Source organism: Meleagris gallopavo, chromosome 1 (assembly GCF_000146605.3).
Source record: "Meleagris gallopavo isolate NT-WF06-2002-E0010 breed Aviagen turkey brand Nicholas breeding stock chromosome 1, Turkey_5.1, whole genome shotgun sequence".
NCBI classification, from domain to species: Eukaryota; Metazoa; Chordata; class Aves; order Galliformes; family Phasianidae; genus Meleagris; species Meleagris gallopavo.
In genome coordinates this window covers 36705383-36716501 of record NC_015011.2, presented here as the reverse complement: position 1 = coordinate 36716501, position 11119 = coordinate 36705383, and the positions used below count along the sequence as shown (strand labels likewise).

At 36.9% G+C, this 11119-nt stretch overlaps 1 long non-coding RNA gene across 1 annotated transcript in view; it reads left to right on the top strand.

Annotated features, from left to right (window-relative positions):
• LOC104910063 overlaps positions 1-10633 on the top strand; it is a 13006-nt gene extending 2373 nt beyond the window's left edge. Inside the window, exons 2-3 of the long non-coding RNA XR_792757.3 lie at positions 406-575; positions 9673-10633. This is a non-coding gene — a long non-coding RNA (uncharacterized LOC104910063). The remainder of the gene's footprint in view (positions 1-405; positions 576-9672) is intronic.
• The last annotated feature ends 486 nt before the right edge of the window (positions 10634-11119 follow it).

The window sequence follows — 11119 nt, the reverse complement described above, 5'->3', positions numbered from 1 at the left end:
AAAGGAAAGGAAAGGAAAGGAAAGGAAAGGAAAGGAAAGGAAAGGATGTGACAGACCTCAACCTTTAGCACTCCAATGTCTCCACTTACATCATATGCTGAGAAACAGGAATGCCTGAGGGTTTTATATTCACTGCTTTACTTTCGTCTCACCAAAGACTTTCAAAAGAAAATAGTTAGTTGTTCAGATGTGTAATAAATTTGTATGTATTTTTCATCTGTATTTTTTTTTAAATCCAAGATAGTAGAAAACCAACACGATTTTACTTTCATTTTACTTATATTCATTCTGTTCTCACAATTTGTGTTTCTCTAGGCTCTTTCCTGTCTACCTTTCTTTGTATTTTGGTTCAGTGATTTATCTTGTGTTTAATTAACCTTATTCTATTTCCTCTTTCTACTGAAGCCCCAGATGACCAGAGGCCCACTCCTGTTCTGATTTAAGTACATGGAAGCAGTCATATTGGCTTCAGCGGTGTGAGATCAAATCTCCTATGGTTCCCAAGCACCAGAGTTACACTTTGATCCATTTCTTACTAACAATACACAACTGTTCCGGCTGCAACAAAATTAAAGGTAAATCAGCCCAGATGGAATGTGGTAACATGCCATTTGAAACTTACTTGTTATATGTCACAGCTGAGTGGAATAATGAACAAAACAAATAACAGTGTTTTGGTGGTGTTGTAACTATAAGATTAAAAGGATGCAGAAAAGTAATGATTATTTACAAGGCAGAAAGACTGCATGCTTATTCCCATTTCATTCCACTACAAGAGCTGAAAAACATTGCACATATTTGCTTTCTGCCTGCACACTGAAAAACAGAATGTGAAAGACTGAAGGAAAAGACAGGTAATATGTATCTAAATCTGTTCATCATAGGACTAACCTTTACTTTTTTTCCAGCTTTTCATAGATACAAGGCGTTTTAGTGGATTTGTAAAACTGTGTTGAAAAGCTGCATTAAACAATGAAAGTATATGAGGATACTGGAAAGCACTAATCTCAGACTGACTTAATCAGATGTGACTCACTGAGGCCCTCTCTTCAAAGAGAGATGATGGGATTGTCATTTACATTACTCATTAAAGAATTTCTGGGATTGTGGCTCTGTGTGCAGTCAAAATACATCCCAGACATGAAAGTCTAAAAGGCAATTGTCTACACAGAAGCTAGTCACGCTGGACTCTTACGAGCATTATATCATTATTTTTCTGATAGGCATCTGATGCTAAGATGTAAAAGATAGGTCATAGGTTCTTCTGGAATTACTTTTCCTTGACTATAAAGTAACATTTAGATGCTTGGGATGAGGCAACACTGAGCTCAGATGCCTGGAATCTATTTCCATCTCTCCTTACTTTCCCTACTTGCCCCAGGCCAATGCAAGGAAACTGTTCTGATTCTGACTCCATCTGCTCCGCTTCTACCCTGCTCCAGCTTTTCTTTCCTCTGCCACACATTCATAATCAAATACCTCATATATTCAGTATACATGGTTCCAGCCCTCTGCTCTTTCTCTGTGGAGATTGTGTCTCACTTTCTTACAGCATAATATTTTCTCTTTTCTGTCCTGCAAGTGGCAATGCCAGTAGGAACCACAGGCATTTTATGGAGCTATAGAACTTCACTGCATTGGAGACTGCACCTTTAATATGGTTGGGACTTGTTAATGTTCCCACTAAGAGGCACTTACGTCTACACTGGGGCTTTGTGCTGTAGTTCCATGCAGCAACTGGTGGATACACAGACATGGCTGGCCTCACATACACCATGCTTTGACTGAAGGCTTCAGGATACTAAGACCTTCCTGCAACAGCCACCAAACCGTTGTCTTTTTTTTTTTTTTTTTTTTCAGTATAAGAACAATCTTTTCCTGCTTGAATTAAATATTAATAGCATTCAATAATATAACATTGTAGAGTAAATTTACTTTTCATGAACATATCAAAAACAAGTACACTAGCTGAATTATAGTATAATTAGGACAGGAGAGAGGCAAGGTACCTCCTAGCTCTAAGAAAACCCTGAATAATAAAACTCCATGTTTCTTTCAAAATGTAACACTTTTGGTGCCACAACTAATCAATGGACTGAGAAATCTATTTGAGTCTAGTATTTCTGTCACAGGAAATCTTTTTTGTTCCATTTTCCCTTGGCTTTCTCTCCATTTGTTGAGCTACAACAATTCAGCAGGTGAGATCTGACCTTCCTCCTGTCCCAGTATGTAAAATTTTTCCTCTTTTTAGCACTTTTCATAAGCTGCATATGAAAATGTCTGCAATGTCATATGCAGCTACACTAAATGTCAGGAGCTGACTAGCAATAAAACAATTTGTTTTCTTCCAGATCTTGTGCAAGTAGAAGAGCAAAAACTTGTCTAGCAGGCTTGTAGGATATGCCTTTTTTTCCCAAGAGACTCTTGTGAAGTACAGCATGCTCTGATGATATTAGATTCAAATTAAAATAGAAAGAATCTCCCTTCTCTCTGAGCTAAAGTTAGTTCTTAATGTGATGTTTGCCTCACCAAAAGTGTCTAAGTATTTCTTAACACTGATGTTATTCAACTGCCTTAACTGTTTTATCAGACAGCTGAACAGAAATGGTGGAAAATGAATCAGCCAACAGAAGGAAAAACAGCTTACAATCAGATATTTTACAGACAGATATTTTTGCACAATATCTTGTGAAGAAAGTGCCCCCCCTGTGCACATCATCTCTTTTCCAGAGTGAAATCCAAAGATCGAGGAACGCTCTTCTGGACTTCAGAAATGAAACAGTGCTGCCTCTTAGTGCCATATAAGAAGTGACTTCCATCTTATCCTTTCCAGCCTTTCTGACTGCTCATCCCCCCAGCTTTCCTTAAGAGCTCACTCTCATTGGAGTATAAAATCCCTCACATTTCAGAAGCTGGTGTTACAATATCCTTTCATTCAAAGTAGGAAGATTTTGTCAATGTCATACTGTATTTTACTTCGGCAAAACAGAAAATGAGCTTTAATTTTTATAGGTATTGCCTAAATAGAATCTTTTCTTCAGGGTAAGTAGAAAAAAAAGAAAAAGAAATTGTTTTTCTATCAGAAGTTTGATAGAATTAACTTTTAACTGAATATAGAGTTAATAAATTATGAGCAGCTCTTTCAATAAATCTTTAAAGAGATATTACAAATCCCATCAGGCTGCTAGGTTACTTGTCACTCTAGTTCATAACCTCGATGTGTTAAACTTGTAGCTGTCTGTAATAAGTAATGTTCATGCTTATAACTATTATAACTATTAATTAATTATTAACCCTTCCATATGACCATGCAGCAGTTAAGAAGAGCTATGGGATTTTTTTCACTCTCTACTTGTTGAATTCCTGCACTCATGGAGTGTGCTGAGTCTCAGATGTTGCTTCCTGACCCCAAGGACCCTTTCCACCTGCAGAAATCTCAGGATTTTTGTCACAAAGCCTTTCCCCCAAGTTTGAGGTTTTTGTATGATAATTGGGATAGATGAGGCACATGGAACAAAAGTAATACACTGCTTTTTTTCTAAGGCTATACTGATAGTCTATTGACGTTTCTAAAATATTCCTCCACTGTAACATCCTTTCCAGTTTGCTCCCTGTCACTTGATTCAGTGAGGCTAAAAATAAAAAGAAAATTACAAAGGGAATGACAAGCTCTTCCTGTTCAATATTTGTGAAAATGTCAGTCTTTAAAGTTTACTGGTTAAAGGAACGATAACCTCTCCAGCTGCACAATATTGGTGCAGCTACTGAAAGGCTTCCTGGAATAAGTGCTTGCACCCAAACCTGTCCTCATGCTTTACCAGATCAAGACTGTTGGACAAAGCATTTTAAAGAGAATGAGAATGAATGAACCCTTCAAACAAGAAAAATCAAGATCAGAAACAAATCTGAAAGTAAACCTCCTCTCCACCTAGGGCTGATTCTATAGGCTCTGTTGTACTTTCTCCTGATGCAGCTGTATATGAAAAACCACTCACAGAATCTGATAAAATAATCTGTCTACTTGTACACAAATACACTTAATCACTTTGTAAGGAGCAGTCTGATCTGGTTGAGGTTAATCATAAGATTTTTAAAAATATTTGTTAATAATTATTATTTTATTCTGAACACCATTTCCCTCTTTTCCTATTCGATAGTCCAAAATTTCACTTTGCTATGTAACTTTTGTCTTTTAAATGCTTAGGGTCCATCAGAGCCCTAAGCTTTGATCATCTTTTGGTTATGAGGGGCTGAATGACTTGAAGCTGGAATAGAAGAGAAGGAACAAGGGCCAAAGAAACTGAACAATTTGCCTGTTGGAATAATGGAAATAAATGTAATAAGGGGAATGAAAAGCTATTGATTCCAGGCTATCCTGGACAGAGAACTCACCAGGAACGTCAGGTACTACACATCAAGGAGAGATCCAGTCTGAAAAGTAGAGATATTGTTCAAAACAAAGGAAGGTCAACCACTGTAGAGTTGGAAAAACAGAAAAATAAAGACAAAAAAGTGGAAAATGCTTTCCTTGCTTAAATATTCTCTTTAACACTTCTTTTCATGGAGGTATGAGCAAATTACCCTTCTGCAACATAGCCATTTAACTGTGTTCTGCAGCACATGAAGAAAACATAGAGCAACCATAGATTTGAAGTGACCAGTTTAAGTCAGACCATTCCTTGTCTGACTAGAACACCACAAGTTCTACTGCTGCAGTAGCCAGGAACCGAGAAGGATTCCCTGCAATCTAAATCCAGGGAATGTGAAAGCACATTTGTTTCTTCAGCTGACTCTACTCATGCTAGAATAGCACACAGCCAGTAATGGACAAAAACTGACTGAGCTTCTTTCATCCATCTGATACTGCAGAAATACAGACCACGTGATGCTGTTGCAGTAAATGAAGCTTGGCTTCAGATTTTGTCTTTATTTTTCTAACTACCTTTTCTATATATATATGCACAAGAAGTGTGGATTATAAAAAACTACTTCAAAAATGATATTGATAAATTCATTTAACAGTTCACAATGAAATTTCTAACCTTTTGTAATTAATTTGTTAAACATGTCATAAAATATTGTCATGTTTAAATAGTTTTAATTTGAACACAAAATATTCATGGATGTAACAAGTGCCCAAACTGACACAAACTGAGAAACAGATTAGTATATCAATAGAATACATGAATTCTAATGTGACTTAAATTTAAATGTAAATGAGCTAAAAGCTATTAATAAGGCCCGCAGACATACTAGGAGGGAAAAATATGGCAAAGAAAACTTTATGAAGAGGCAATCTATCCTATTTGTAGTCCAGAACTTTGTAATTATTTACAAAAGACTAGAGAAAAATAGAATTACTACTTTCTGGTAATAATGAGAAATGAGAATACAATAGATGAGATAATGTCGCACTGAAAGGTCGTAATGATTCAATTTCCATATACTTTTGTGGTATACCCTTTTGCATGAGAGCATAGACTCAGCCTCAACTCCATTATCTTTGGTTCACATATCACATCCATTCCTAATGTCACCTAGCTGACATCTGACATAACTTTGATTTCATTACCTTCACATTACTTCTGTATGTATGTGTATCACCAATCATGCCCCAAAGACTACCAGAATTCTCTCAGCTATACCTCCACCAAAACTCCTGCTCATGATTCAACTGCATTTCAGCTTCCTTGCTAAAGATCTCATCTGTCTAATCCCTGATTCTTGGAAGATGAGATTTCATTACCTCATCCCTACAGTAGAAATAAGAGCATTTTCCCTCCAGCTTCATTAGTTTCATGTGTGCTCATGGACTCTTTTCCATTTTACATCTATTACCAACCTGCTTCAGCAGAACCAGCTGTTAAAACACCCTCTCTAACCAGCTTCCTCCTGATTGTGTTCTAGGTTTTTTTGAGTTTTCCTATTTCAGTTTTGCCTGGAGGCAGCTTTCCCTTATCCCTTATTCATGGCTTAAACCATGAAGTGTGTGGTCAAATTTCCCCTTATCTTTACTCCTTCATTCTCCTCCCCAGCCAGGAGAAATTTTTAGTTCAGTGCCATTGCTCCATGGGCTTGAAGGCATAAACATGAAGGCAAGTAGTAATGGCTGAGGAGGATGTTTCTTAGGACAGGTGTAGCTGTTGAGAGAGATGGATCTAAGGGCATAGGAAGACGACAAGACCCAATTGCAAATACCTAAAACCTAATATTTTAACTGAAATAATTTTTTTGCAGAACTTATAATTTTGACTTGAGAACTTCTGCTGCCAAAATAAAACTGTATGCTTGTACTCACTGTCTCTTTATAGCACGCAGTTTTTGCACAATTTGGTGTTTTCAGCTGATCTGGAGGTGGCCTATATATTTAACATAATACATATAGAGATTTTTTAATAGTTACTTGGAAAGAAATTACTTGCAGCAAAGCTTATTAAATTCTTCTAAAAAAAAATCCATTTGCAAGAAATTCAGAAGAGGACTGTCTCTGCTGTTTGGTCTCCACTTATGCCTGCCATGGATTAAATGAGGAAAATAGACACTCTCTGTACACAACCTTATACATTAGATATTCTTCCTCTTTTGTACATGGAAGAGTCCAGACTTATTTATCATTTTCATTTCTGCATTTCAGAGTTCTTCTCCACATCTACATTAATCTTTCAGATTTTCCACAGTAGTTCTCAGATTTTTCTGTCTCAACAGTTCACATTTGATATACTGAGACAGAAGTGTTGCTAATCTGGGCAATTTCTTTCTTTCTTTCTTTCTTTCTTTCTTTCTTTCTTTCCCAGTACTCTAAATATGATTCCTTTCTGTCCCAGATGCAGTCATCTTTGAATTCTTATGGGTACTTCTGAAAAATACCTATGTTTATAGATGAGAAGGCAGCAAGCTTCACCCATGCACATCTCAAATGATAAGGCACTGTGAAACCACTCCTCCTTTGTCCAGTGACCAGTTTTTGCATAGACAGTCTTGGAGGAATTCTGTACCCCAACTTCAAGATAGATATATGTTTTGACGGTTGTATGAATGGGGTGGTGATGCAGAAGATTACAGTAAGAGGTGCTAGTGAAAGCCAAGGCTTCTATTTCCTTGATTTGGACTTCAGATCTTCTATGTTACTCCTCATATGAATGAATGCAGTAATGATTTGTTTCTGGGCAAATTAATTACTTAAGACCTCTACACCTCCTTCGGAGAAAGGTGGTCCTCTGGTTTGAGTCAGCTTGATCTAATCTGATTTGACATGATCTAATTCTATGTATCATGTTAAGTATTTGAGAATCTGGAAACACGTATTTCATTTATCACATTGAAGTGGGCTTGCTCAGTGTGACAGCATCGTGCTGAGTGATACAAATTACATGACCACAGAAGAAAAGCTCCTTTCACATTGCAGGAGGTTGAGACGGAAATAGAAACATAAAAGTAATAGTATTTGAAAAACAATGAAACAGTGGTCTGGTTGTAAATTGGGACTACAGCACTGGACAACTGAACTGGCGACCTGGAAAATAAGTTCAAATTAATAAATATCAGTCTTTAAGTATATTGGAAGTACAGCAACAAAATCTAAAAGAAACTATGATGCATCATAAAACAGAGGAAACTAATTCTGAACTCTTTCTAGATAGGACAACAGTGTGTTGTAACCATGAGAAACCTAATCAGGCAACGGGTTGCCAGCATCTACAAAATGTATATCTGTTAGAATGAGGCTTCGTGCATCTAAACTGCCACATAAGTTTTAGTCTGATTCCAGGGTTCTATACTTCTATTGAGATTGCAACTTTTCCCTATCGATGTCAGAAATGCGTGAAAACATTTATGATAACTAAAAGAGGAATGAATAATATATGATCTTAGAAGGAACACTGCTCTGTCCTGACAACCTGGGAGTCTATGATGGCAGAGTAATGTATGTTGAATTATTCTGTGTCACGTAAAAGTGTCACTGCATTTTCAAAAAGGTAATGTATAAGAAATACCCAGATATATACTACACAGTGGATTCTCTGCTAATGTTGACTTAGCTTTACTATCCTGGTATTGCTCCAATTTTACCTTAACTCCAGCAAAGGACATTGTGTTCTGGCCCACTAGGATCCTGTCCAGTCCAAAAGCTGTGTACACATTGCTAGAGTTCTCCTGACTTAAAAAATTTACTGCATACTGTTCTACTTAAGAAACCTAAGTTTTCTTCCTGGAGTTTATTTCTGATGTTTTATTGCTGTTGCTGTTGGTCGGTTTTGTTTTGAACTATTATCTCTGTTTGCCATCTTTCATTAACATAAGAGACTACCTCATGAGTTTCCAGACATGACGTGGCAGGCAGCTACTTTCAGTCATAGTCAGTAGCTTTCTGACTGTTGAATAGAAAAAACATCTGAACTTTTTAAAGTGCATAATTTCGGGTCCATTGATTTAATTATTTATATCTGATAATCATAGAGTCATAGAATCACAGAATCATAGAATCATAGAATGGCCTGGATTGAAGAGAACCACAATGATCTTCTAGTTTCAACCCCCCTGCCATGTGCAGAATTGCCAGCCACTAGACCAGGCTGCCCAGAGCCACAACCAGCCTGGCCTTGAATGCATCCAGGGGTGGGGCATCCACAAGTGAATTCATGCTTTCAGTGAATTCGTAACAAGACATTTTCTACAGTGTATGTGGAAAAACATGGAGAAGAAGAAATAAGGTCATTTATGAAAAAAAAAAATATATATATATATATATATAAATAAATAGTGGTGGTAGTAGAAACTGTATACAGCAGCTCTACTGATGCCAATAGAGTCAAGAAAGTATGATAAAAAGTAGGTCCTGAAAGGTTAAAACCAACTTATCATATTCAGATTTATAACATATGAAAGCTATGTAGGAAAAAATGAAAGCCAAAATGAGGCAGAGAAACTACATAAAAATCAAGCTCCCTGTTTGAAAGTGTTTCTCCACAAAATCTTACTAAATAGGTAAGTTCCCAAGATTTATCCTGTTAGACGACTTCATTGTGAACTTTTTACTGTAGAGACAATTATCAAATGATAATATCAAAATGTAGACCCTACTGCTGGTACTGTGTTTCTGTGAAGATATTGATGAGCAGTCCTCAGCATGCAGTCTTTAAAAGTATGCTTCTTCTCCCGTCTTAGGAAATACTGGAGTTACTATATGCACAAGCAGAGTAAAATCACTGCTACAGTAAAAATTTAATGTGGGATATAACTGTATCGATGATTGATGTGAAGAAGAAAAACCTAATAAAGCTAAACATGGAACAGTATAATGAAATAATTTCTACATCTTGATTTTATATTCAAATGCATTTCATTCTTCTTCCTTGCCAATCAAGTGCTGCTTTTTAAAAAAAAAACTTTTAAACTGTTGTGGTTTTTGTTTGTTTATTTGAATAACAGAAGAGGACTCTCCTGCAGGGATTCAGAGGGGAAACAAAGCCTGACAACACCATTTGTAGGATCTTAGGTCTATTCTGGTGATCTAGGGAATATGTATTCAAGCTAAGGAATGGCTTATGGTATTCTATGAAAAAAGAGGCTTGGGAGAGCGGAAAGTGGAAGAGAGAGGAAGTCTGACATAATAGTCAAGAGTTGGAAAAGAAGAGAGAAGAAACTAAAAGACTGTTCATTCTTTTTTTTCAGAGTAACAAAAGGCAAGCACTGAAGCAGCAGAAGTATGAGACCTCCTCTGTTAAAATTCAAATGGATCTTCAAGGATCAAGACTAGATATGCAGGACTTTAGTGCATATATCACTGACTATTACAGATAATGTGATACTTTGGTATAAATGATGTTTCATTTCATGGTTGGTCAGTCTCACTTCTGCAAAGTTTCAATGACACCCAAAACTAAAAGCAAATATTTGCAATTCCCAGTCTATTTCCAGGGAATAATTTATTGGGAATAACACCTCTAGTTGCTCTCCATCTAGCATTATCTCTATGTTAAAATTGCCCTGTTTCTATCCTAAACATTTTCCTTTGGAGTGTTACTGACTTTGATGTACTTCATGTACACACATGTACACACATGTATTTCAATGCTGCATAGTATAAATGAACATCAATTTCCAATGAAAAGTGTGACATGAGACAGTAGTGTGCTCTTGTAGCCTGGAAAGCCAAAAGTATCCTGGGCTGCATCAAAAGAGGAGTGGACAGCAAGGAGAGGAAGGTGATTGTCCACCTTCTACTCTACCGTTGTGAGGCCCCATCTAGAGTAATGCATCCAGGCCTGGGGCTCCCAGCACAGTAATGATGTGGAGCTGCTGGAGGGTCTCTAGAGGTGGGCCACAAAAGTGATCATAGAGTTGAAGCTTCTCTTCTACTAATAATGGCTGAGGGAGCTGGGCTTGTTCAGTGTAGAGAAAGGAAGGCTCTGGGGAGATCTCATTGTGTCCTTCCAGTACTTAAAAGGAACTTATAAGTAGGAGAGTGGCTGACTTTACATGATCTTATAGTGACTGGACAAGGGAAAAAGATTTTGAAGAAAAAGAGAAGAAATTAAGTTAGATTTTAGGGGAAAATTTTTTACCAGGAGGGTGGTGAGGCACTGGTGCAAGCTGCCAAGAGAAGCTGTGGGTGCCCCATCCCTGGAGGTGTTCAAGACCAGCCTGGATGGGGCCCTGGGCAACCTGAGCTGGTGGGCTGAAGTCCTGTCTATGGCAGGGGGGTTGGAACTAAGTGGTCTTTAATGTGACTTCCAAACTAACTATTTTATGATTTATGATTGTATGAATGCAGAAGGACTTGTGGATGGAAAATACATCTCTGATTTCAAAACTTGTTTCTAGTGTGTTACAAATCCCCAAAATAATTTGTAAAATACCTACTTTTCTCATACTTGCAAAGAGTTCCCAATTGATGTGGAATGGTAACTGATTTGAATAATTATTTCATTTATATCTTTAAATACACTGAGACTATTAATTTCTCGCACTTCTTAAATACTAAAGGCAAAATAAGGCGTTTATGATTTAATTATCTCCATAGTTTATAAACGTTTTTATTTCAATAAGTATTTTGTGTGTTTTTTAAACAATTATTTTGTTCTGTGACTCTACAAGAAAAGTCCTTCTAGAAATTTCC